This window comes from Triturus cristatus, chromosome 6 (genome assembly GCF_964204655.1).
Source record: "Triturus cristatus chromosome 6, aTriCri1.1, whole genome shotgun sequence".
Lineage (NCBI taxonomy): Eukaryota > Metazoa > Chordata > Amphibia > Caudata > Salamandridae > Triturus > Triturus cristatus.
Window position 1 is genome coordinate 102,192,546 of NC_140589.1, and position 25,005 is coordinate 102,217,550.

At 43.6% G+C, this 25,005-nt stretch overlaps 1 protein-coding gene across 1 annotated transcript in view; it reads right to left on the reverse strand.

Annotated features, from left to right (window-relative positions):
* LOC146816438 (calpain-1 catalytic subunit-like) overlaps positions 1 to 24,611 on the reverse strand; it is a 476,307-nt gene extending 451,696 nt beyond the window's left edge. The window contains exon 1 of the mRNA XM_085610281.1: positions 24,473 to 24,611. The gene's annotated coding sequence lies outside the window, so the exon portion shown is untranslated. The remainder of the gene's footprint in view (positions 1 to 24,472) is intronic.
* Positions 24,612 to 25,005: the final 394 nt, after the last annotated feature.

Below are 25,005 nucleotides of genomic sequence, written 5' to 3' on the forward strand. Positions count from 1 at the left end.
GCTTCCATCACTGCGCGGGCCAAAACTTCCAGGCCCCTTGCATTCCCTCACGCAGACCTCCCTCACAGAGGTGCCACTGCTTTTCGGATTTACTCTTTCAAATAAATGAATGACCGATGTGCACAGTTTCCTTGTCGGTCTTCCACAGCCTCTCCTGTTTTGCGGTCTTCCTCCCCTCTTGGTTTCCTATTAAGTCTCTCCCCTGCTCAGTGTGCTTTGGGTAAGTAAGGTAAAGATAAGGACACCCACAGTCTTCATACCCCACAAAAATCCTAATTCTTGTAACTAAAGATTTTAGTTAGTGTATGTGTGCATTGTGTTAGTAAAAGTGAATATGTCGTTAATGTATACTATGATATATGCAGGGACGAGACCGGCAATACCAATAAATGCAATGTCAACGTATACCATAAACTATGCCCGCATAACAATGTCGATACCAGTAGATAAAATGCCAATGTACGCCATGATCTAGGCACGTAAAACAATGTCAATATCAGTACAGACAATATTGATGTACGCTAAGAAGACTGTACGCACCATACTGAGAATATCTGTAAAAATGATATCAATGACCTCACATTATTTGGAGACGTTCTAACAAACTCGTATCATTGCGGTCAGATTCACCCAAGGTGACCTCCCCATCAACCCTGAGTCAGAGATACATGGTCAGACAAGCCCGGCGACCCCAAACCAAGTCTATCGAGCGATAGGTCACAGGTGGGGGTCTCACTTAACCCAAAGATAAACACGCACCCAGGGAAAAGCCCGATCGATCCCACAGATAGTTGCACCACAAACCGGTCAGAGGAAAGAGGCCCCAATAAAGCGCGTTTGCCAGGGGCGCGTGTTCCTCAAAATACCACAAAGCTAGATGCCACATGTAGTTAGGAACACTCAGCCAATTAGGACACAACATGCACAGCACATGTACTGCTCAAATGCTCCCCACACCAGATTTTTGGACATGTACACACTGGCCCGCACTAGCTCTCCCCGAGGTCGAGCGCTACCTGTGTCCCTTTATCAGAAGACTAGATTTGTTATTTACAACCAAGATGCTTTTCCAAGAATGCAGAATTGGTTTATTGTACCTCAGAAGATGTATATATGTGGGTTGGAACTATGTACACCGAGAGACTTTCTTCTGACACAACTCTGTTGATTCTCTCCCGAGCCGCTGCGTTTAATTAAACCAACTTGTTCCTGTTTTGCCAAACGCCTCTAGTCTTTTCATTTCTTTAAGGTAAATTCAAATCCAAGCAACGATTGCATTCACCACGGGCAGGGTCTCCGACCCAAATTTCTATAAGCATTAACTAAGGGTATGCAAGTATCATATTGTTCACGCTGTAATCACCTTTCAGTGCAGGATAACAGCGGCACGGGTATATGATCAGTCATTCACAGACTCTGTACTATTGTTTTAAGTTTCTTTTGTTCTTATAGTCATTCTTTGTCCTTAGTTACAAGTAAGTTACGCCCCTCGTGACTCGCAGGCCTGGAACCTTTTCAAGGCTGCAATAAGTAATTTAAAAAGGACATACATTAGTACAAATATAACAAGCATTGGCATAGCCAATAGGCCTCGCCTTTGTAAGTCGCGTGGCAGTGGAGGGATCAGCCCGAGATGTGCAGCAATGCCAACAGCAGAGGGCAGGAGATAAAGTGATGTGTGTGAGGCACACAAGTGCACGCGCTAAGAGAGGAGGCGGAAGAGAAAGACATGACGTCACAAATGCCATCACTGATAGAGAAAGAAAGCCAATGGCTGAAGAGGGCTGGCCCACTGTCTCGTGCGGTGCGCTGTGGTGGGAGGTAACAACATGTGATTGGCAGCTGAACAGGCCTCTCTGGTGTAGCCGTATGCATTTGTTGAATTACATGAGGCTGGATAGATGCAGGGGATGACAGGAACCCATCCCTTTATATTCATCTATTATGGATTTGTTTTGCACCAAAAAAAAACACAATTATGGTAGAAGATTTATGATAGGAGAGAGTGAATGGTCGGCAACTGTGCAACTGAAGTCTGAATACTGATGCACTGAGCAAAACAAAAATACCAAATTCAAAGTCCCCGACATCAGAACTGGACCCCCAAGCACGTTCGAAAATGTGAGCTGTGTGTCGTTAAATGCAGGCTTTGTGCAAATCAGTGTAAAAAAAACCACAGGGCGTGGTGTCTATCACAGACGGAGTGCGGGAGATAACGACGGCTTTACAAGAGGGGGAGCCTTGAGAAACAGAGGGAAGGCTGCCTGGGACTCCAGCCTCCAATGCGCGCGCGAAGACAACAGTAAAGAACGCGCCGCGCGCCAACACGGCTCAGGCAGGTCTCGTGCTCAGAGACGACAGCCTCGGATGCTCTACGTATGCCAGACAGCGAGCGTGCCTACCGACGCTCACGGCGCACTACCAGTAACACGTCACAAGCCCAACACACCCGGGTACGCGACTGAAACACCAAAGCAGTTTGGAAAGTCCTCCTCAGACCGCCAAAGGGGGTAACGTCTGCATCAGTGGAGGAAAGCTCGCTGCCCGACGAGTGTGTGTGGGGAATACCATGACCCCTGTATAATAGGGCATGGTACCCCACTGGATGTGGAACTGGGACCCTGACTTTTACCTTCGCCTTGCAAGCGCGCTACTCTAGAGTGTGTGTCAGGGGCGGCTGGTAACCTTAGAAAGTGATGGGGCGAGCAAAGTGCTCCCCCCAAAAAAAACAAATAAAACACCCCCTCCCTCCGAAAGCCCACAATAAAATACCGCCACCCTCCAAAAGCCCAAAATAGAACTACACTAACGTTTACAATAAATAAAATTAAGATGAAGGGTACTTACTCACTACAGCACGTTCTCCTCTGTGTAAATGGCTGGGACAAGTGTCACCATTTTACAACACACACACAAGCACATTTAAAATTGTGCTTTAAGGTGCTCCATGAAGGGCCAAGTAGGACATTTATACAGGTCAAGTTAGGTGCTGTAAACCATTGTAGGGAGTTGTGCTTTAAGGAGCTAGGTGAAGGGCCAAGTAGATTACATTTGCAAATTAAGTTTGGTGATGCTGGATGCCAACAACTTGTAGGAAGTTGTGCTTTAAGGTGGCCTATGAAAAAGAAAAAAAAAAAAAAAGAAGAAAAAGAAAAAGAAGAAGAAGAGAGAAAAATCTGAGGGAGCATGTGTGTGTGAGAAATACAAAACTGTGTATTGTGGTCTTGTACTACATGGCAGCCTGCAATCCCTGCATAAAAGCAAATCTCTAATTTCCTTATTACAGATGACTTGCGATGCATCTAGTCTCCTGTAAGACATTACACTGCCTGATGCTGGTCGGGGTGAAACGTTGCATAAAGGGTAGACCCAAAAGTATTGGGACCTGGGTATTCAATGTTACAGGAAAAGGTGGTCCCAGTCTACAATCTTTAAAAAACAAAAACGATTTCTCACGCTACACACAAAGAAATAATAGAATGGATTTCTGAGAGATGTTGTTTAATCACATCCTAATTCCAGCAAACATATGGAAAAACTTTTTGTTACGCATAAACGTTGTGCCCAGAAAGGGGGGAGTAGTGGGGAAGGTAAGTGATTTAGTGAGGAATAACGTTGTGTAGACAGTTCAAAGGGTTTGGTGTAGTCACATAATTCACAGTTGAATTCCCAAAGGCATATCATTTACCACATAGAGACTTGAAGAGTTGTTAACCATGCCCATACAGTAAAACGCTGAAGCAATGATCTGTGGTTCGTGGGTTGGCAAAAGTACAAAAGTCGACGTTTCGACCCACGTGCAGCATAGGTTGAGTTCCACCATACTATGGGGTCTTCCTCAGGACTAGGACGAGTGAAAGGAGTGGAATGGGGCACCAGAGAGCAGCCCTACATACAGGGCTGAGATAAGGAGTAATTGGACACATAGGCTCCAGAAAACAGAGAGTGCACTAGCAGCACAAAAGGAGGAACTATGGGTTCCCTCCACCGATGCAGTTTAAATTACAAAACTGGTCATTAAATCAGGAAATCCGTGGTAGGCACACTATTGTTCGCACGAGGGCATACAATCGCTCCTCAGCGGTCCCGTAACACTAAAGCTGGCAGCCCCGTGCCCGATTCGCGAGGAAGAAAAGCCAGTCTTCTAGAATCAATCTTGGGTCGGGGTTCAAGGCAGGTCACACAGCAATTACATCTGTGGTCTAAGCAAGGGAAATGAGACCTATCTTTTCCTTCTTTTGGGAAATGTTTTCCTAAAATAAAAAGTGATCAGCAGAAGGGGGATATTTATGTCAAAATGTTTGTTTACTCCACACTACAGGTCATTACAAGAAAGACAATCGCTACGTGATTTTTACACAGAGCCTTTTTAATGTGATTTACATTAAACAGACCGAATATATTTTTGCAAAAATTACTAAAATGCCTTTTGGTATATTTTTATTTGTTCGGTACAGATTATGCTTTCATTCTTATAGTCTGTAATAAACATGAAACATCAAGGATTTAAGGGGTTTGTGGGAAGGGTGATCATGTGACTGTGATAAACAGAACCTCTGCTACACATTAACTTGCAAAATTGTGATAATGTACAGCTGGAGTGCGTTATCCCATACATGACATCGTCAGGGAATGCAGATGCCATGAGACCCGTGAAGAGTGGCTGCATACGTCACCCTCACTCCCAGAACCCTATGGATTCAATATATTTCACATTACATGAAGCAGGAAAATGTGCGCTGAAAGCAGTACTAAATAATACTGTTGTGTACTGCTGCATTCAAGACTCATTTATAAGCTACAATTTGAAATACATAATTCAAAAGGATAATGTATTATCAGTAAATTGAGGAAACTAAAGAAAACATGGGCATGGCATCATGCTTGTGAACCGGTCCTAGGAAGTTTGTTTTTGGTCCAGGGAAGACATGGCTTGGCAGTTCGGGCTGGACTGTTCCCATGAGGCACAGGGTCAGACTGATTTGCATATGGCCATGTCTGAACTGGGGTGGCAGAGTGGGCTAAAGAACGGTGATGGATTAAACCCAGATCAGTTGACTGGGGGTGAGTGCTTGCAATGTTCAACACTCCGTCCATCATTTCCTTTGGTTTTTGCTTTGTTCGCCATAAGTTGGCAGGGTATGCTCAACCACTGGATTCAAGCAAGCCTGGCTGAAGACGGCTGAAATGCCAGAAACCGGTCCTAGGAAGCTTGATTCCGGTCCAGGGAAGACATGGCTTGGCAGTTCGGGCTGGACTGTTCCCATGAGGCACAGGGTCAGACTGATTTGCATATGGCCATGTCTGAACTGGGGTGGTGGAGTGAGCTAAAGAATGATGATGGATTAAACCCAGATCAGGTGACTGGGGGGTGGGGGGAGTGCTTGCAATGTTCAACCCTCCGTCCATCATCCCCTTTGGTTTTGCTTCATAAGATAAACAAAGATGGAAGGTGCACCAGTCAGGAGAAGTCCAAAACAAATCGGTATCTTTAGTTATATCCTTTATTTTCTTACAGATACTCAGCCAACGCGTTTCGTTCCACACTGGAACTTCTTCAAGGCTGCAAATGATTGACATGACAACATAGAAAAACATTTATAATCTATGGACAACAAACATATATGACTTTAGACAACACTGTCATATAATACAAACAGTTTTACCAATATTTAAAAGCTTTCACAGACACAGAAATCAAAAAAGACATAAAAACCAATCATAAAGAATAATAAACATGTACAATCTGAGACAATGAGCAAATGGAACATGGATGACAGAACATGGATATTTAGATAATACATCCGAGCAGATTTATAAAAAACAGTGTAACAATATCACTGTGAATAAAAGGTGTGTATAGATTTCATTAATTATCTAGTCCTAAAGAATCTTTTTAGCAAGCGCATTAGAAATATACGGACCTACGGCAAGAAAGGTCCATTGTGTCTTGTGGTGTTAATACAAGATACAAGTTGATAGAAACAACAAGGAAAATCGGGTGACGAGTACAGAAAGAAACAAAAAAAGGAAGAGAAAGGTAATCCAAAACTCACCAAATGTAAGTCTTGGGACCAAACGAACAAGGCAATGAAATGTGTCTTAGTTCCACATTCATCAATAGAATTCAAAGCAAAGCAGATGATCTGGTAAAAAGATAAATACAAATATATAAATATATTTAAATTTAAAAAGCAACCCTGAAAATTGCTATATATCAGAACTCAAAGGAAAAAGTGCTCCGAACAGATATCTGACCACTATTCCTGAGATAGTAAATGTCCTATGTAAATCCTGTGTCAATAAACCCACATGGTAAATGTGAAAATATAAAAATATTCAAACTAGTAATCTTCTAAATATAATAGATGTGCAAGGGCATGTTCCTCTTGAAAAACATTGGATGGTAATAATGAGAATGCAAACTTACCCTCCAAAGTAGATGACATATAACATATAGTAAGGTGCTCTTGGGTTGCCAGCGCTGTAAGCATAAATTTAACTTGCGCTTCCACACAAGGAACCAAAATTAGATGGGTTCCAATGATCTAAGGAATATTAAAAGAACATATAACCCACTAGGTATAGAAGTGACCTCAGAGGTACATAGCAACAAACATGGATAAAAAAATTTGTATGGACGTATGATATTAAGACGCAAAGATGACATGGCTTGATCTCTAGGTTTCATGGAAGCGTATCTTAAGGAATCACGGCGATGTGTATATGAGAAATCGCCATGGGGGAGTGCACGGCTGTATATATGGCAGTGCAGCCACGAATGGGTACAAATTGTACCACATCAACAGTATGTTAGAAAGAAGACCACATACTACAAATAAAATAATATTTCCATTGCTGGTAATCGGTAGGAAAGTTAAATAATCAAGGGCGGACAAACTACCAGATCGAAACCGCTGTGGACAGCACCGCAATCTAGTTTCAAGTCCAAACAATGTCAACCACAAGTACAGCGCTGTTAGTGATACTTAGCAATGATTCTTTTCCCAGGTATCACACCCATTAATATGGTCGACCACGAGCATATAAAGTACGGATACCAGCGTATTATAAACCAAAAAAATAAATAAACAACAGGAGCACGGACAAAGCGATCCATAAATAAGTAATCGTTGTGAATAATACGAATACAATATATGTACATATATATAAGGTGGATCGCCACCAGGTATGCGGGGGGGTAACCAACACACAAAAAGTACATACCTAGGAAGTCCCATAATACGGAAGGCAAAAGTGTGCTGCCAATCGGTCCTAGGTGCAACCCAAACATGTTTAAAAGACTTCCGGGAATTGCGCGCAAATCGAAATAGGGGTCACGTGGTGCAATGACCCCGAGGCAAACAGAAAGATGGGAAGAGAAAGAGGACAACAACTATAGTCGCCATGATAGAAAGGTATAGACCACCAACCTGGTCAGTCCTCATCAAATCATGAGGGGCTGGGGGATATACCCAACGTCACCTTTTATGCAATAAGGTTCGAGTGATGAAAATCATACGCATTAAATAAGAATAAATACATTAACCTGTAATCAGAGTGATCGTCGTATTTACATAGCGTGCGAGTTACATGAAACTCCCTATGTGTCAGACAGGATAACTTGACATTCCCACAGCACGAAATTAGATGTTGAAAAAAAAACGTGCAATGTGGGAACAAACACCTGACCATCCAAAAACCAAATATATATAAGATGGAAAGATGTAGAGACACATCATCTATCTATCTAGACTTGGTAGCGAAAATATGTTAGGCTAAGCACGAGGCATACGATATAGGAAAGCTCTACTTCACCATTTTATGTAGTTGAGTGAGATCTGTGTCCAATAGAATTGATAACGCTAAGACTGTAACTCTAAGGGTGAAACATATATCCACCACATGGCATACACAACGTGTGTCACCAAAACGCAAAACATAAGTGTAGAGAATATATATAACTACAATATGGATTTAACGGATATCCTGACTACGTTATATATACACAGTATGTAAAAATAACACAGAAAAAGCAATCAATATTAGTTACAGGTACATGTTACCACAGAGAAAGGTATGCAGATAGGCAAAAATGTGTATTACAGGAAATAATGCATCTCTGAATCAGAATTGTGGCCTAGTGTGGTAGCCCGAAGGCGACATATCCATTTAGATTCTAATTTCCTGAGTAGTAAATCCCGGTTGGAACCTCTCTTGCCTGAAGGGACATGATCAATACCATGAAACCAGAAATTATTACTGCCAATGTGTTTGTTGTTATAATGGTCCGTAATAGGGTATCTGGTATCTCTGTTAAGTATGGCTCTTCTATGTTCCTGTATGCGTATTTTTAAGCATCTTGTAGTGCTTCCTACATAGATAATGTTACATTCACATCCAAGGATGTATACTACATGGGTGGTATTACAATTCATGAAATAGTTCAAGTGATAGGTACGAGGACTATTATGGGAAAAAGATTTAATTTTGTTTTTTCCATTATTACAGATATTGCACGAGCCGCAAGTAAAAAAACCCTTGGGTTTTTTGGCGAGCCAATTTGCAGAACTTTGAGGAGTCACAATATAGCTGGGACAAAGCTGTTTTCTTAAGGGCGTGCCTCTCCTATATGTAATGGCTGGCTTATTGGTAATACTGTCCTTGAGTCCTGAGACGGCAGTGAGGAGGTGCCAATTTTTGCGTAGAGCATTGAAAATGCTATTGCTATGAGTTGTGTATTGTGTAATGAACCTAAGTTTCTTTTCATTTTGGTGGTTGCCTCGTTCAGTGGTTTTATCAGCTAATGTGGAGATCCTATTTGTACATATGATTCTCCCTTCTGCCTTATCTAGTATTGAATCATTGTAGCCTCTGTTTTCAAATCTTTTCCTAGTCGTCTTAATGTTAGAACGAAAAATATCCTCTGTACTACAATTCCTCCTGATGCGAATCATTTCGCCAAATGGGATATTATTAATGACTGACCTGGCATGGGCACTTGAGGCATGCAAGACAGCATTGCATGCTGTCTCCTTTCTGTACAATTGACTCTGTATTTCCCCATCCTCAATGAAAAAATTAATATCAAGGAAATTGATATTGTCTTTATGAAATGACATTGTCAGTCTGACATTAAAAGCATTATCGTTAAGGTACTCAAAGTATTGCTGTAACATCTCCACAGACCCTGACCAAAGGCAAATGATGTCATCGATGTACCTCCCCCAAAAGACGATAAATTCAGTCCAGGGGGAGGCACCTCGGGCCCAGGCGTGCTCCTTCTCGTACCACCCCATGAAGAGGCAAGCGTACGAGGGAGCAAACCCGGAACCCATCGCTACGCCCTTGATCTGTTGGTACCAATGGTCATCGTGTAAGAAAAAGTTATTCATAAGGATTATTTCAACCATTTCCACAATCATTTCATTGTATTCGTAATGCTCTGCACCGTCTCTATCTAAGAAAGAGCGCATGGCCATCATGCCGAAGTATTTGTCAATACATGTGTACAAATTGACGACATCAAAGGTCACAAACAGAAGTTCGTCCGACCACTGAAAGTCTCTAAACTTCACCAGAATGTCCTTACTATCCTTAATGTATGAAGGAAGGTCAAGGACGAATTTCTTTAATTTAAAGTCTACAAATTTGGAAAGGTTCTCGGTGGATGATCCCACCCCCGAGATAATAGGTCTGCCTGGTGGAAAGGCCCCCCCTTTGTGTATTTTTGGCAAAACGTAAATACAGGGATAGGATGGACAATTGACTTGAAGATATCTATACTCCTCTTCCAAAATGAGGCAAGTATCTCTCCACTCACTGAGTCTGCCATTAATCATTGTAGTCAAGGCAGGGATGGGATTGTGTGCAATAGGTCTGTAACAGGAAGTGTCACCCAACTGTCGATTTATTTCGTTCAGATAGTCCAAACGGTTCATGACGACTACGTTCCCGCCCTTATCGGCCTCCCGTATCACAATGTTAGTATCATCTTTAAGGCGTTGTAAGGCCAGTCTTTCAGATTGTGAAAGACTGGCCTTACAACGCCTTAAAGATGATACTAACATTGTGATACGGGAGGCCGATAAGGGCGGGAACGTAGTCGTCATGAACCGTTTGGACTATCTGAACGAAATAAATCGACAGTTGGGTGACACTTCCTGTTACAGACCTATTGCACACAATCCCATCCCTGCCTTGACTACAATGATTAATGGCAGACTCAGTGAGTGGAGAGATACTTGCCTCATTTTGGAAGAGGAGTATAGATATCTTCAAGTCAATTGTCCATCCTATCCCTGTATTTACGTTTTGCCAAAAATACACAAAGGGGGGGCCTTTCCACCAGGCAGACCTATTATCTCGGGGGTGGGATCATCCACCGAGAACCTTTCCAAATTTGTAGACTTTAAATTAAAGAAATTCGTCCTTGACCTTCCTTCATACATTAAGGATAGTAAGGACATTCTGGTGAAGTTTAGAGACTTTCAGTGGTCGGACGAACTTCTGTTTGTGACCTTTGATGTCGTCAATTTGTACACATGTATTGACAAATACTTCGGCATGATGGCCATGCGCTCTTTCTTAGATAGAGACGGTGCAGAGCATTACGAATACAATGAAATGATTGTGGAAATGGTTGAAATAATCCTTATGAATAACTTTTTCTTACACGATGACCATTGGTACCAACAGATCAAGGGCGTAGCGATGGGTTCCGGGTTTGCTCCCTCGTACGCTTGCCTCTTCATGGGGTGGTACGAGAAGGAGCACGCCTGGGCCCGAGGTGCCTCCCCCTGGACTGAATTTATCGTCTTTTGGGGGAGGTACATCGATGACATCATTTGCCTTTGGTCAGGGTCTGTGGAGATGTTACAGCAATACTTTGAGTACCTTAACGATAATGCTTTTAATGTCAGACTGACAATGTCATTTCATAAAGACAATATCAATTTCCTTGATATTAATTTTTTCATTGAGGATGGGGAAATACAGAGTCAATTGTACAGAAAGGAGACAGCATGCAATGCTGTCTTGCATGCCTCAAGTGCCCATGCCAGGTCAGTCATTAATAATATCCCATTTGGCGAAATGATTCGCATCAGGAGGAATTGTAGTACAGAGGATATTTTTCGTTCTAACATTAAGACGACTAGGAAAAGATTTGAAAACAGAGGCTACAATGATTCAATACTAGATAAGGCAGAAGGGAGAATCATATGTACAAATAGGATCTCCACATTAGCTGATAAAACCACTGAACGAGGCAACCACCAAAATGAAAAGAAACTTAGGTTCATTACACAATACACAACTCATAGCAATAGCATTTTCAATGCTCTACGCAAAAATTGGCACCTCCTCACTGCCGTCTCAGGACTCAAGGACAGTATTACCAATAAGCCAGCCATTACATATAGGAGAGGCACGCCCTTAAGAAAACAGCTTTGTCCCAGCTATATTGTGACTCCTCAAAGTTCTGCAAATTGGCTCGCCAAAAAACCCAAGGGTTTTTTTACTTGCGGCTCGTGCAATATCTGTAATAATGGAAAAAACAAAATTAAATCTTTTTCCCATAATAGTCCTCGTACCTATCACTTGAACTATTTCATGAATTGTAATACCACCCATGTAGTATACATCCTTGGATGTGAATGTAACATTATCTATGTAGGAAGCACTACAAGATGCTTAAAAATACGCATACAGGAACATAGAAGAGCCATACTTAACAGAGATACCAGATACCCTATTACGGACCATTATAACAACAAACACATTGGCAGTAATAATTTCTGGTTTCATGGTATTGATCATGTCCCTTCAGGCAAGAGAGGTTCCAACCGGGATTTACTACTCAGGAAATTAGAATCTAAATGGATATGTCGCCTTCGGGCTACCACACTAGGCCACAATTCTGATTCAGAGATGCATTATTTCCTGTAATACACATTTTTGCCTATCTGCATACCTTTCTCTGTGGTAACATGTACCTGTAACTAATATTGATTGCTTTTTCTGTGTTATTTTTACATACTGTGTATATATAACGTAGTCAGGATATCCGTTAAATCCATATTGTAGTTATATATATTCTCTACACTTATGTTTTGCGTTTTGGTGACACACGTTGTGTATGCCATGTGGTGGATATATGTTTCACCCTTAGAGTTACAGTCTTAGCGTTATCAATTCTATTGGACACAGATCTCACTCAACTACATAAAATGGTGAAGTAGAGCTTTCCTATATCGTATGCCTCGTGCTTAGCCTAACATATTTTCGCTACCAAGTCTAGATAGATAGATGATGTGTCTCTACATCTTTCCATCTTATATATATTTGGTTTTTGGATGGTCAGGTGTTTGTTCCCACATTGCACGTTTTTTTTTCAACATCTAATTTCGTGCTGTGGGAATGTCAAGTTATCCTGTCTGACACATAGGGAGTTTCATGTAACTCGCACGCTATGTAAATACGACGATCACTCTGATTACAGGTTAATGTATTTATTCTTATTTAATGCGTATGATTTTCATCACTCGAACCTTATTGCATAAAAGGTGACGTTGGGTATATCCCCCAGCCCCTCATGATTTGATGAGGACTGACCAGGTTGGTGGTCTATACCTTTCTATCATGGCGACTATAGTTGTTGTCCTCTTTCTCTTCCCATCTTTCTGTTTGCCTCGGGGTCATTGCACCACGTGACCCCTATTTCGATTTGCGCGCAATTCCCGGAAGTCTTTAAAACATGTTTGGGTTGCACCTAGGACCGATTGGCAGCACACTTTTGCCTTCCGTATTATGGGACTTCCTAGGTATGTACTTTTTGTGTGTTGGTTACCCCCCCGCATACCTGGTGGCGATCCACCTTATATATATGTACATATATTGTATTCGTATTATTCACAACGATTACTTATTTATGGATCGCTTTGTCCGTGCTCCTGTTGTTTATTTATTTTTTTGGTTTATAATACGCTGGTATCCGTACTTTATATGCTCGTGGTCGACCATATTAATGGGTGTGATACCTGGGAAAAGAATCATTGCTAAGTATCACTAACAGCGCTGTACTTGTGGTTGACATTGTTTGGACTTGAAACTAGATTGCGGTGCTGTCCACAGCGGTTTCGATCTGGTAGTTTGTCCGCCCTTGATTATTTAACTTTCCTACCGATTACCAGCAATGGAAATATTATTTTATTTGTAGTATGTGGTCTTCTTTCTAACATACTGTTGATGTGGTACAATTTGTACCCATTCGTGGCTGCACTGCCATATATACAGCCGTGCACTCCCCCATGGCGATTTCTCATATACACATCGCCGTGATTCCTTAAGATACGCTTCCATGAAACCTAGAGATCAAGCCATGTCATCTTTGCGTCTTAATATCATACGTCCATACAAATTTTTTTATCCATGTTTGTTGCTATGTACCTCTGAGGTCACTTCTATACCTAGTGGGTTATATGTTCTTTTAATATTCCTTAGATCATTGGAACCCATCTAATTTTGGTTCCTTGTGTGGAAGCGCAAGTTAAATTTATGCTTACAGCGCTGGCAACCCAAGAGCACCTTACTATATGTTATATGTCATCTACTTTGGAGGGTAAGTTTGCATTCTCATTATTACCATCCAATGTTTTTCAAGAGGAACATGCCCTTGCACATCTATTATATTTAGAAGATTACTAGTTTGAATATTTTTATATTTTCACATTTACCATGTGGGTTTATTGACACAGGATTTACATAGGACATTTACTATCTCAGGAATAGTGGTCAGATATCTGTTCGGAGCACTTTTTCCTTTGAGTTCTGATATATAGCAATTTTCAGGGTTGCTTTTTAAATTTAAATATATTTATATATTTGTATTTATCTTTTTACCAGATCATCTGCTTTGCTTTGAATTCTATTGATGAATGTGGAACTAAGACACATTTCATTGCCTTGTTCGTTTGGTCCCAAGACTTACATTTGGTGAGTTTTGGATTACCTTTCTCTTCCTTTTTTTGTTTCTTTCTGTACTCGTCACCCGATTTTCCTTGTTGTTTCTATCAACTTGTATCTTGTATTAACACCACAAGACACAATGGACCTTTCTTGCCGTAGGTCCGTATATTTCTAATGCGCTTGCTAAAAAGATTCTTTAGGACTAGATAATTAATGAAATCTATACACACCTTTTATTCACAGTGATATTGTTACACTGTTTTTTATAAATCTGCTCGGATGTATTATCTAAATATCCATGTTCTGTCATCCATGTTCCATTTGCTCATTGTCTCAGATTGTACATGTTTATTATTCTTTATGATTGGTTTTTATGTCTTTTTTGATTTCTGTGTCTGTGAAAGCTTTTAAATATTGGTAAAACTGTTTGTATTATATGACAGTGTTGTCTAAAGTCATATATGTTTGTTGTCCATAGATTATAAATGTTTTTCTATGTTGTCATGTCAATCATTTGCAGCCTTGAAGAAGTTCCAGTGTGGAACGAAACGCGTTGGCTGAGTATCTGTAAGAAAATAAAGGATATAACTAAAGATACCGATTTGTTTTGGACTTCTCCTGACTGGTGCACCTTCCATCTTTGTTTATCTTATCTGTTACTGATTGTCAGTGGGGTTGCTCTACGACGCACTCCGGAAGTATTGTGCACAGGATCCAAATACTAATTGTGAGACTTTGGGATATGAAGTGCTAAACTAGTAGTCAGTCGTAGTTCTTATTTTGTTTAACAATGGTTTTGCTTCATACCCTGAACACAGCAGGTCTTGAAGACACAGCACAAGCGCTGCCTAGGCGAGGCCTGAAAAGTGGAGAAGCAGAAAATGAGTGGCCTTCTCTCTTGTACTATACGCACACACAATTTACTTTTTATTTTCTGTTGTACCTTATATAGCGCTTCATGCCCATGAAGAGGGCCCAAGAGCAGCATTCTACTCCCCAGGCTGTGCTTGCTTGGAAGGGTGTGTGTTTGCAGTGTGTCCTCTGTCGAAGTGTTTTGGTGCAGTGAATGGCGGGCAGTGGGGCTTTCATCAGGTCACGTGTTGCTGCGCTTGAGCATGTAGTTAACAAGAGTGAAAGGAAAGTCACAATGTTCTGAAGTTGCCACTTTACACAGTGCGTGTGCTATGTTGCCAAAATGAGTACAGCTCGCCACACTCAAGGTTACTGTGAATTTTGCAAGGAAGGAGGCCAGTATAGGGGCGACAGTATACCCCGCTGCTTTAGAATGTATATATTTACAATGCTCGATATATCAGGTGTTTAAGGGGCTCGTCTGTGGGAAGAATGGTTTACAAGCCATAACAGCACAAATTCCATTCGTTACTAACCTGACAGCTGCCCTCCCCTAATGCTCAGAGTTCCTGCGTTACGTATTAACACATATAAAGAAGCAATAATGTGTTTTTATATAGCGTACGGTAGTCACTTTCTGCCGTTTCTAAGCACTGTAAATAACACTTGTTATTATTAACCAATTTAATGGCACCCAATTTACCGACTTCGGAAAGATGAGAGGTAGACTCGGCCGTGCCAGGCAGGACCCCATCATGATGCAGGAGGAGTTCTCTGCACTGGTGGGCGCGGGAGCCCCTGGACCCCTCCCTGCCCCCACCTCCCCTCCCAGTGCAGAGGGAGGTCCTCGCCTCCTCAGTCCTTCCCGGTAGGACACACCCGCCCCTCCGGGCGCACATTCCTGGCCCGGAACAGGCCCGCCCGCTCCTGGTGCTTACACTAGCCGGAGTACGAGGGGGCGGGCGCGGATCTGCCGGGGCGCAGGCAGCAGGTGGAGGGAGGGAGGGAGGGACACCGCCTGGGGAGGGAGGGACAGGCACCGCCGGGGGCCGAGTGGAGGGCGGCAGGACGCCGCCTTGCAGACACCACGGGTCAAACCAAACTACACGATAGGGTTGCCTAACTATGCAGCACGAGAAAGCAAATTATGCGGCGTTATAGGTCGCATTCTGTGGCACTACCACTTCACTATACCAACACTGCATGTGTATGGTTCCTTCCACCACCTTTACCACACAATACTGCGACCAGCAACTCAAACGTGACCCCTTCACATTAGGGTCAGTTTTAGCTACAAATATTGTAACATTTAGTGCTACATGTGTGAAAATTGTGTCGAGATATAGGCTCCTGGCTTTCAAATATGTGAGTTCAGGCTGTCAGTTGTATAAAACTCACTTTTAATAAGTACTTCTCAGTGCAGCGCTATAGGTACAGTATTAACGTCAAAGCCTTCACATTTTCAAGAAATACACTTTTTTTTTTAAGAGACCATCATATTTTTACGTGATCTTCGCTGTAAGATTTACATCGCACATATTTTCAGGGCTCCAAGACCCGAGCCGGACCCTTGGCTCGGCTCTGGCTCTCCCTGGTAATCTGTTGCCTCGCCCCCTCTAATCTGCGGCACTTTTAATTGTTCAGCGAGACGGTGCGTTTTAATTGTCACGCACTCAGGCCAACCTCTGCTGTGGAGTTTTATTATTCTTTGTATTATCGTTTTGTTTCACAGCTTCATAATGTCTGGTATCGCGGGTTAGTGTTGCTGTTTAGCTTTTTACTTCTGTATCATTTGCTCCTTCAAAAACAAAAATATTTAGAAATGAATTGTCTGGGTGGGTTGGAGTGCCTGCAGGGCCTCCAATGTAAACCTGTGTCGTTTCTCTCCTTAAATAACCTTTTGCTGCACAGTACTGTCTAATTCCATCGATTCTGTATGTGCAATTTGCACTTTATGGCAGATGCCGTTGAAGATTATATGTCCTCTTTGGCACATCCCTCTAAACACCATAATTACAATATCCTCAGATCCCAGTTTATGGGCGCCCCTCGCAGAGGAGTGCACAGGCATCTGCTGGGCCTGAGATCTGGTTTGATACATTTTTGTGATGTTACCAGCACAGTTTAGTTTGTTTTAAAAGCCACGAATGCCAGCACCTACCACAGGATCGATTTTGCCACAGAATTTGATGTGTTTTGTAAGCAATAGTTTCATCCTACTGGAAATCCATTAAATTGGAAGGAGGTAGTCTTTACCTATCTTTTGTTGACCTAAAGTCCGCCTTTGATATGGTCGACCAACGACAGCTTTGGGACCTTTTAAAGGGAATGGGTGTCCCTCCTTACCTATGCCATCTTATGGAAACCCTCCACAAAGACAATTTTGCCAGGGTAAGGTATGGCCAAAATGGTGAACTAACATCCCCCTTCCCCGTCGAAAGAGGAGTGAGGCAGGGCTGTGTGCTCGCTCCGACCCTCTTCTCTCTTTTTTTAACCGGCCTTGTGGAAGAACTGCTAGCCCTAACAGATATTGATGCACCCAGGCTAGCAGGTAGAAAAATACCCGCACTAATGTTCGCAGACGATACTCTGCTCCTGTCCAAGACTGCAATGGGAATGGAAAGAGTATTGGAGGGTTTTGCAACCTTTTGCAGAGACAGGAATCTGGTCATCAATGTCAACAAGACCAAATACATGGTTCTGCATGCGGATACCACAAACTGCCCGATCCCAAAGCTTGACGATCTACCGTTGGAACGAGTATCGGTCTTTGATTATTTGGGGCTTACACTAAGTAACAAAATGGACTGGGGAGCCCAGATTCTAAAGGCTAATCTGAAACTGGTCCAAGTCTCCGGGGGAATCCTGAAGATGTACCGGGACAGCCCGATAAAGTTAATCGGCCCGCTTGTAGAGGTTTATAAGGTCCAGGCAAGAGGAGTGGCGACCTATGGCGCTGAACTTTGGGGCCATAGCGCAGTCCAGTCCTTAGTAAGGTCAGAAAATCATTTTATGAGACAACTTTTAGCACTACCCAAGAGTACTCCCCTCCAACCCCTTAGAATGGATCTTGGAATCCACCCAATAGCGGATCTGGTTGCTTCCCGCCCGGTCATGTATTGGCGCCGTTTGTGGAGCACACCAGAACTCGCCAACTTTAGGGAGGAATTAAAATCAAACATGATGCTACCTGGGGCTGGCACCATTTCGTGGCTTGCATACATTAAAAAGTTTTTCGGAGCAATTGGTAGGGAGGATCTTTGGCTTAATCCAGAGGTGACTTGTGTTGCCCTACAAAAACAAACAGTTGGCAAAAGCGATAGAGGAATACAAAATGATGCAAATGCTACGCCTAGAGCCTAGCACTAACATGACCTCTGTATTCCTCGAAATGAAATTACAGCTTCGAGCCCGTATTGGATTTGATCCAACCATTGCTTGCCAAGAAACTTTACATCCAATTTAGGCATGGATCCCTCCCTTTGTTTTCCAGGACGAATAAATGGGAAGGCTCTATAATTCGTTCTTGCCCAGGGTGTAGTCTGAATGAAGAAACAGAGGCCCATGTATTATTTTTTTGCAAGGCTTACACTAACCCACGCAAAAAATGGATCATTCAACTAGCCAAAAATCTTGGTGTAAGAAATTTTAGAGACCTACATAGGGTAATGAAATCTGATACCTCGCCCCTATTCGTCACAGTAACTGCAAAATACCTTTTCTCAATGTGGGTAACAAGAAAACACCTAGTGTTGTAACGTCTTTTCCCTATTTTTTGCAAGCCATGTATCTTTTTACTGTATCTCTGTGCTAAACATCATTTACTTTTTATGTACTTACAACGATTTAAATTATTGTTTTATGAGAGGTTTTAATACTATTGGTTATATATGTTGTTTCTTTTTAAATGTGATGTCTGCACTTTTATGGCAATTTTGCCGAAATAAAGTTTTCTGACTGACTGAATAGTTTCATCCCGTTTCAGGTTGAGCCTGGGCGGCACATGCCCTGCTCTGCGAGGCATGCTGAATTAGAGTAAGGACTTGAAGCCCCGCCCATATTTGTCATTGGTTTGTGTCATGGTCCTTCGTAAATGCTGGCTTCTGATTCGTTAAAAGGCTTGTTAGTCCCTCATTTGCACCGCCTTGTCTTCATTTGTAACCTCCCATGAGGACTGGCCCTTTTACTTCTGTTACACGGTATGTCATATTTAGGCTGCAGCACTATTTTCTTTAACGAGTTTCCCCTACTGCAGGCAGACATACTTTCCTGCAACATTCAGCGCGCCATGCGTGCCTTCACTTTCCAAGCAGCCCGGTCCAATGGCGGCCGCTTCTTTGAAATGGGTCTCGCATTTACAAGAGCTTGAGCTATTGGCATTGTACATGACAACGCCTTTTATGTGTTAATTATCAAAACAGATAAATAAAAGGCATTGTAATTTACAACGCCAATAGCTTGAACTCTCACAAATGCAAGACCTATTGCATTGCAAATGCTTGTTGAAAGACTGGTATGATTGCAAATTCTTAACTCTACAGTGATGTTCCATATTTCAGCAGCTTTCTCAGAGTGGGCTCACAGGGTTTAAAACGTGACAGCAGGGTTGGTTGGGTCCATGCTGCAGAGAGAAACAGAAGTGAGGCCTACAACAGCCCACACGTTCCGCTAAGCTGGAGTCACTCTAAGGGCCGGCAGTCTGGGACGAGCAACATGGTCAACTGAACAGATGTGATATCACAAACTAAAACACTGGAATGGCTCTTGCACTCTTAACAATAAGCCTGCAATCCCTTCGTAAAAGCTTGACTCTAGTTTCAGTATTATGGTAGCGTCGTGATACCCATTGACACCCATGATAAGAAAATTATGTAGCTGTTCAAGTGTAATAAGTTATTACAATTGAGTTGTAATATCATAATGCCTCCTGCCACAGACAGGATGAAAAATGCAAAAACAACAGTTCATGGACAGAATGCCGACAGAGATCGGGCCTAAATCCATCGTTTCTTTGCTCACCACGCCACCCCAGGTTGGACCCAGCCATATGCAAATCAGTCTTGACTCTGCACCCAATGGGAACAGTCCAGCCCGAAATGCCAAGCCAGGTCCTCCCTGGACTGGAAACACCTGGACTGGAAACAAGCATCCTACAGGAGAGCACGGGACCCACGTCTGGACATACCCTTCCCACTGGGGGTGACAAATGCAAAAACAACAGTTCATGGACCGAATGCAGAACAATGTCTTACATTCACCCCAGTACAGAGATCTGGACCTAAATCCATCGTTTCTTTGCTCACAATGCCGTTCCAGTTTGAACCCAGCCATATGCAAATCAGTCTTGACCCTGTGCCTCATGGGAACAGTCCAGCCCGAAAAGCCAAGCCAGGTCCTCCCTGGACTGGAAACAAGCATCCTAGGACCGGTTTCGGGGTGAGCTAAAGAATGATGATGGATTAAACCCAGATCAGTTGACTGGGGGTGGGTGTTTGATTTGCTCAAATGCTCCGTCCATCATCCCCTTTGGTATCGCATAGACAGGATGAAAGGCAGATCACCGAGCATCATCGCAGCTTCAGTTTAAATAATCAAAACGAGAACTGGCTGGTCGTTCCGTTTTACTAAAAGGAACAGTGATCAGCAGAAAGGAGACACTTAAGGCAACATGTACATTCTCTGCCAAAATAGGTCATTAGAAGAAGGACAGAAGTCCTCTACATTTCTACACATTTTAGCTAATGTAGTTTCACTATGTATTTTTTGAACTGATTCTAACCATTTTTGTAACAAATTACTTTATGCTTTTTGGTGTACTTGATTTTACACTACAGACTCCGCTTTGGTTCTTCATGTCTGTAACTGTACTATCTCTGTCATATGGAAGAGCAGGATTCCAGGGATTTAGGAGGTTTGCGAGAAGGCAGTGGTGTGACCAAGTATTATCATGAATACATTTCCTCTGCTTTACTTTTAAAGGATACTTCAAGGCACCTCAGAGCTCCTTCATAAAGGAATTCAGCTTCCAACCTTGCTCCTACAAATGGTCACTGAAGTCCTTGGTGACTTACAATATCATTAGAATATACAGCAGGTGTACTTTACTCCGTATATCCTGTCTTTTATATAGTGCTTCACACTGCTCTCCTGACGTTTTCAAGTACTGCAAATTTACAGGCGTTACTATTAATATATATATATATAATGGTGCCCCATCTCCCGGCTTCAGAAGGATGGAAGTCAGAATTGACTAGCCAGGAATCAAACTTGAGACTTACAGAGCACTGCTTTGCTCAGCAGCGAGCGTTTAAGTCACTGAGTCATGTTGGAGGCTTTATGGCGCTATGCGAGGACAAACATAATGCCAGTTAATCTCTTCACAGGTTTAGTTGTAAATTATATGAGCACCTACGTACAGGGAGTGAACCAGAGAGTCTGGAGATAACGTCCCATCTCCACCCTGAAAAAAGCAGCTGAGGCGCTTTACGTCACAGCTATACATTCACACTGTAATGCCATTTCTAAATTCAGACACAAAATCGCATTCCGTTGAATACCATATACAGAGGATTCAAAGTTGAACATATCCTATGTCCCAATAGTGCAGTTTCACCAAAGAACGCGTTTTACGCCATGTTGGTTGCAGACGGTGTATGTTGTGTATGTATGCACAAGGCGTTTCTATAGTGTGAACCTAGCCAAGAGGCAGCTGGACATGGCTGGGTACACTTATCACACGTACTGGTGTTGGTTTTATTAAACTTGAACTTTGAGATGCTAGCCTGCAGCCTACAGGAGTCTGCAGTTCGACCCCACCCCATGAAAGCTACCTTTCAGGCTCCAACCCTTGCTAAGGAGGGCTTATGTACGAAGAAATGAAAACAAAAACCACTAAAAATATGGTATTTCTATCCTGAGCACATACAGTAGAAACTCTCCAAGCACTAACGAGCCGGGACATTAGCGCTTAAGGGCCAAACACTTACAGGGACCAGTGGTGAATGCGGAAATACAAGAACAGCTCCTCAAGCTACACATATTTGTAAATTTAGGCATAGGGGGTTGAAGTGACCTGTGCAGAATTTAATATTTTGATAAAGTGTTCTAACCGGGACCAAAACCCACTGCCTGTTGTCCACACAAACAGCAGAAGAAAATGAGCAAACATGGGATTTTAAGGGGCTTGTTGCCATCCTTCCACAGAACACGAGGCACTGGATTTAGACAGCAGCGCTATACCTTACTAGCTCATTCAGCTCACACCACAGCGATGCTTTGGGTGACCAAGAACTTACAGGCTCACATCTCCTGCAGAAGTCAGCTTCCAAGAGGCAGATCTATATTTTAGGTTTCACAAACACTACAGGCTCAGGCCTCGCACAGCAGAGGTATCCCTCGAGTTATACAGATCCTACAAGATGTTCAGTTTTCAAATTTCACACTTCACTATTTTAAATTCTTAGTTTCTGTTAAGCCATAAATCTGGCTCCTGCATGGTGCACATGAACACCAAGGGGCTGATTAGGATCCGCCCGCCACCCTAACGGAGATGGGACCACCCACCATATGTGCGGCGGTCCCGTGGGGAAGATTAGGATGCACCCGCCACACTAGCGGGCGCATCCCACATTTCTGACATTGCGGCGGCCATTGCTTTCAGCAGCACCCGCCGCAATGGCAAAAAGGCATGTTGTGCATTTCCATGCACAACATGGCAGGCACCGCGCTGTGCCTGCCATGTTGTGCATGCAAATGCAGGGGTGTACCCCCAAAGCCTTGGGGGCCCGCAAAGGGCCCCCGCATGCAGTTACTGCATGCCTTTCCATAGCGGCAATGCCGCCATGGAAAGGCATTTCACCGCATGGATTGTAATATGGATGGCAGTGTCTTGCAGACACCGCCACCATATACAGCTCCTTTTCCGCCCGGTCGACTGGCAGAAAACCGGCAGACGGTCTTTCCGTCCGCCGGGGTCCCCCCCCCCCCGCCATACTAATATGGCGGGGGGAAATGGCATGCGGGCGGACGAAAAGGTCAGGTGGATCACCACCGCTATGCGGGCGGTGGCAATCCGCCCGACATACTAATCGACCCCCAAGTCTTACCTAGGACCACTGGAATTATGTGGCAAAGAAGGACCAAATTATGAGGCAGGATTGACTAAATTATATGGCAAATTATGTGGCATACTGCAACACATATTGTGTTGGTATTGACAAATTATTTTGGATTTTTTTTACACATTAACACAATCTGGGCAAAGGTTTCACCACATTAATACCACTTTGATACCCAAATACAGATATAAGCAACAGAAAGGTGACCATTCAACCTTTGCAAAAGGCCTTCCACTGTGCAGCAACAAGTGCCGTCAAGTTTTTAGTAACTTTTGATCTGTTTGAGCTAGAGAAAAATTTGGTGTTGAAATCTGCTGGTTATTCAGCAGATGATGAATTATGGGCCAAATCCATGAAATACATATTTATGCAGAAAACGCTCCCCCATTTTTCACAGCGCACTCTCCTCTCTTCCTGTCTTTCCTCCCACTCTCTCGCCGACTGTCACACCAACCATCCAACTGCTAGTCCAAAAGGAGACTGACTCACAGGAATGGGGCAGCCTCTTGTCATGTGGTCCCACGTCACACATGTAACATATGAAGTTAATGTGGGCTCTGAGCCAGCAGTGTGCTGGGGCTTTCAGGCCTCCAAGTTGGTGGCCTGCACCATTCCTCCCTAATCAATTAAACAAATAGATGCTCTGAGGCAATTTAAAGGTAACATGTATGATGTACAAATACGATAATGAGCTCAGCATTCCGTCCATCATCGTTTATGTTGCAAATTAAATTAAAAGACACCTGTGTGAAAAGCGAAATCACCCAGAATGGAAAGTGTCACAAACTGAACCCACCAGTGCTGGGCGACGAGAACAGTGGGCTAAGCAACGAGGCTAGGGCAGTACCCTTTTCTCGCACCATCCCTGTCCCACACAGGCACCCCAATGATCACAGTGCCTGTTCACGACACCACGCTCACTGACGGCAGAACAAGGATTCAACATGCATTACTCTAAATGATAACACTACAAGTCCCAGAATGCAATGCTTTGTTAAATGGCCGGACATTATGTGGCAATCCTGCCCCAAAGGTGATGCTCATCTCTGAATGTCCCGAGCACACTAAGGTTGGAACAGAAAGTCGTATAGTTGAATTTAAAAATACAAGTTCAAGTGCAGCAGGAAGGACAGCTGTTCACACGGCAAGAAGGCAGCCGCCGCCTCGGGCGCAGCTGCAAACAAGCACCGAAAAGTTGTATTTTCAGGTTCGTTCGAGTTTCTTTCCTTCATGTTTAACCCTGTACTTGCCGGTAAATCTCTGCTCTGTCCTACACAAGGTCTGTTATCGAGGCTCAAAACAGGTTTAGAGAGTTGTAAATCTTTTCAGTGACTCTGCATGGATATAACCGGAGGTTACTTTTTAGTGACCAAACAGCCGCCGGAGTGTGCAGAGGCCAGCAGAACACATTAAACACACAAAGTGCCGGGCAGTGTTGCTGCTTCGAGAAGGGTCTGCGGCCTCTGTCCCCAGTCGGCACTTGAGGTGGGGGGGGGGGGGGGGGGCTGCACCGCAGTGACTGCTCGGTAACCTACCTTTTACTTTACAGGTACAGATCTCCGGGGTGGACGTGCCCTGGCCGCTGCAATCCGCACCGTCCTCTCCACCTCGCCTCTCCCTCCTGCCTCTCCCACCTCAGTCAGCTGCAGACAGGCCTCACTGCAGCACACTGGCACCAGTGCAGGGGGCGTGGTCACTGAGAGGAGGGGGCTGGGAACCGGGCACGGGGAAAGGGTCTGGGGAGGCGTGGTCACTGCGAGTGGGGGGCTTGGCCCAAGACAAGGAGGGTGTGGTCACTGAAGAATAGGGGTGGGATCAGGTGGAGGGGAGGTGCGGCCACTCATAGGGGGTTGATCACTGAGAGTGGGGCTGGGAACAGGGCACGGGGAGGCGTGGCCAATGTGAGTGGGGGGCTTGACCCAGGACGAGGAGGGTGTGGTCACTGAAGCAGTGGGCTGGGATCAGGACAAGGGAGGTGTGGTCACTGAGGAATGGGGGTGGGATCAGGTGGAGGAAGGTGCGGCCACTCAGAGCGGGCCTGAGAACGTGGGGTGGTCACTGAGGGAGG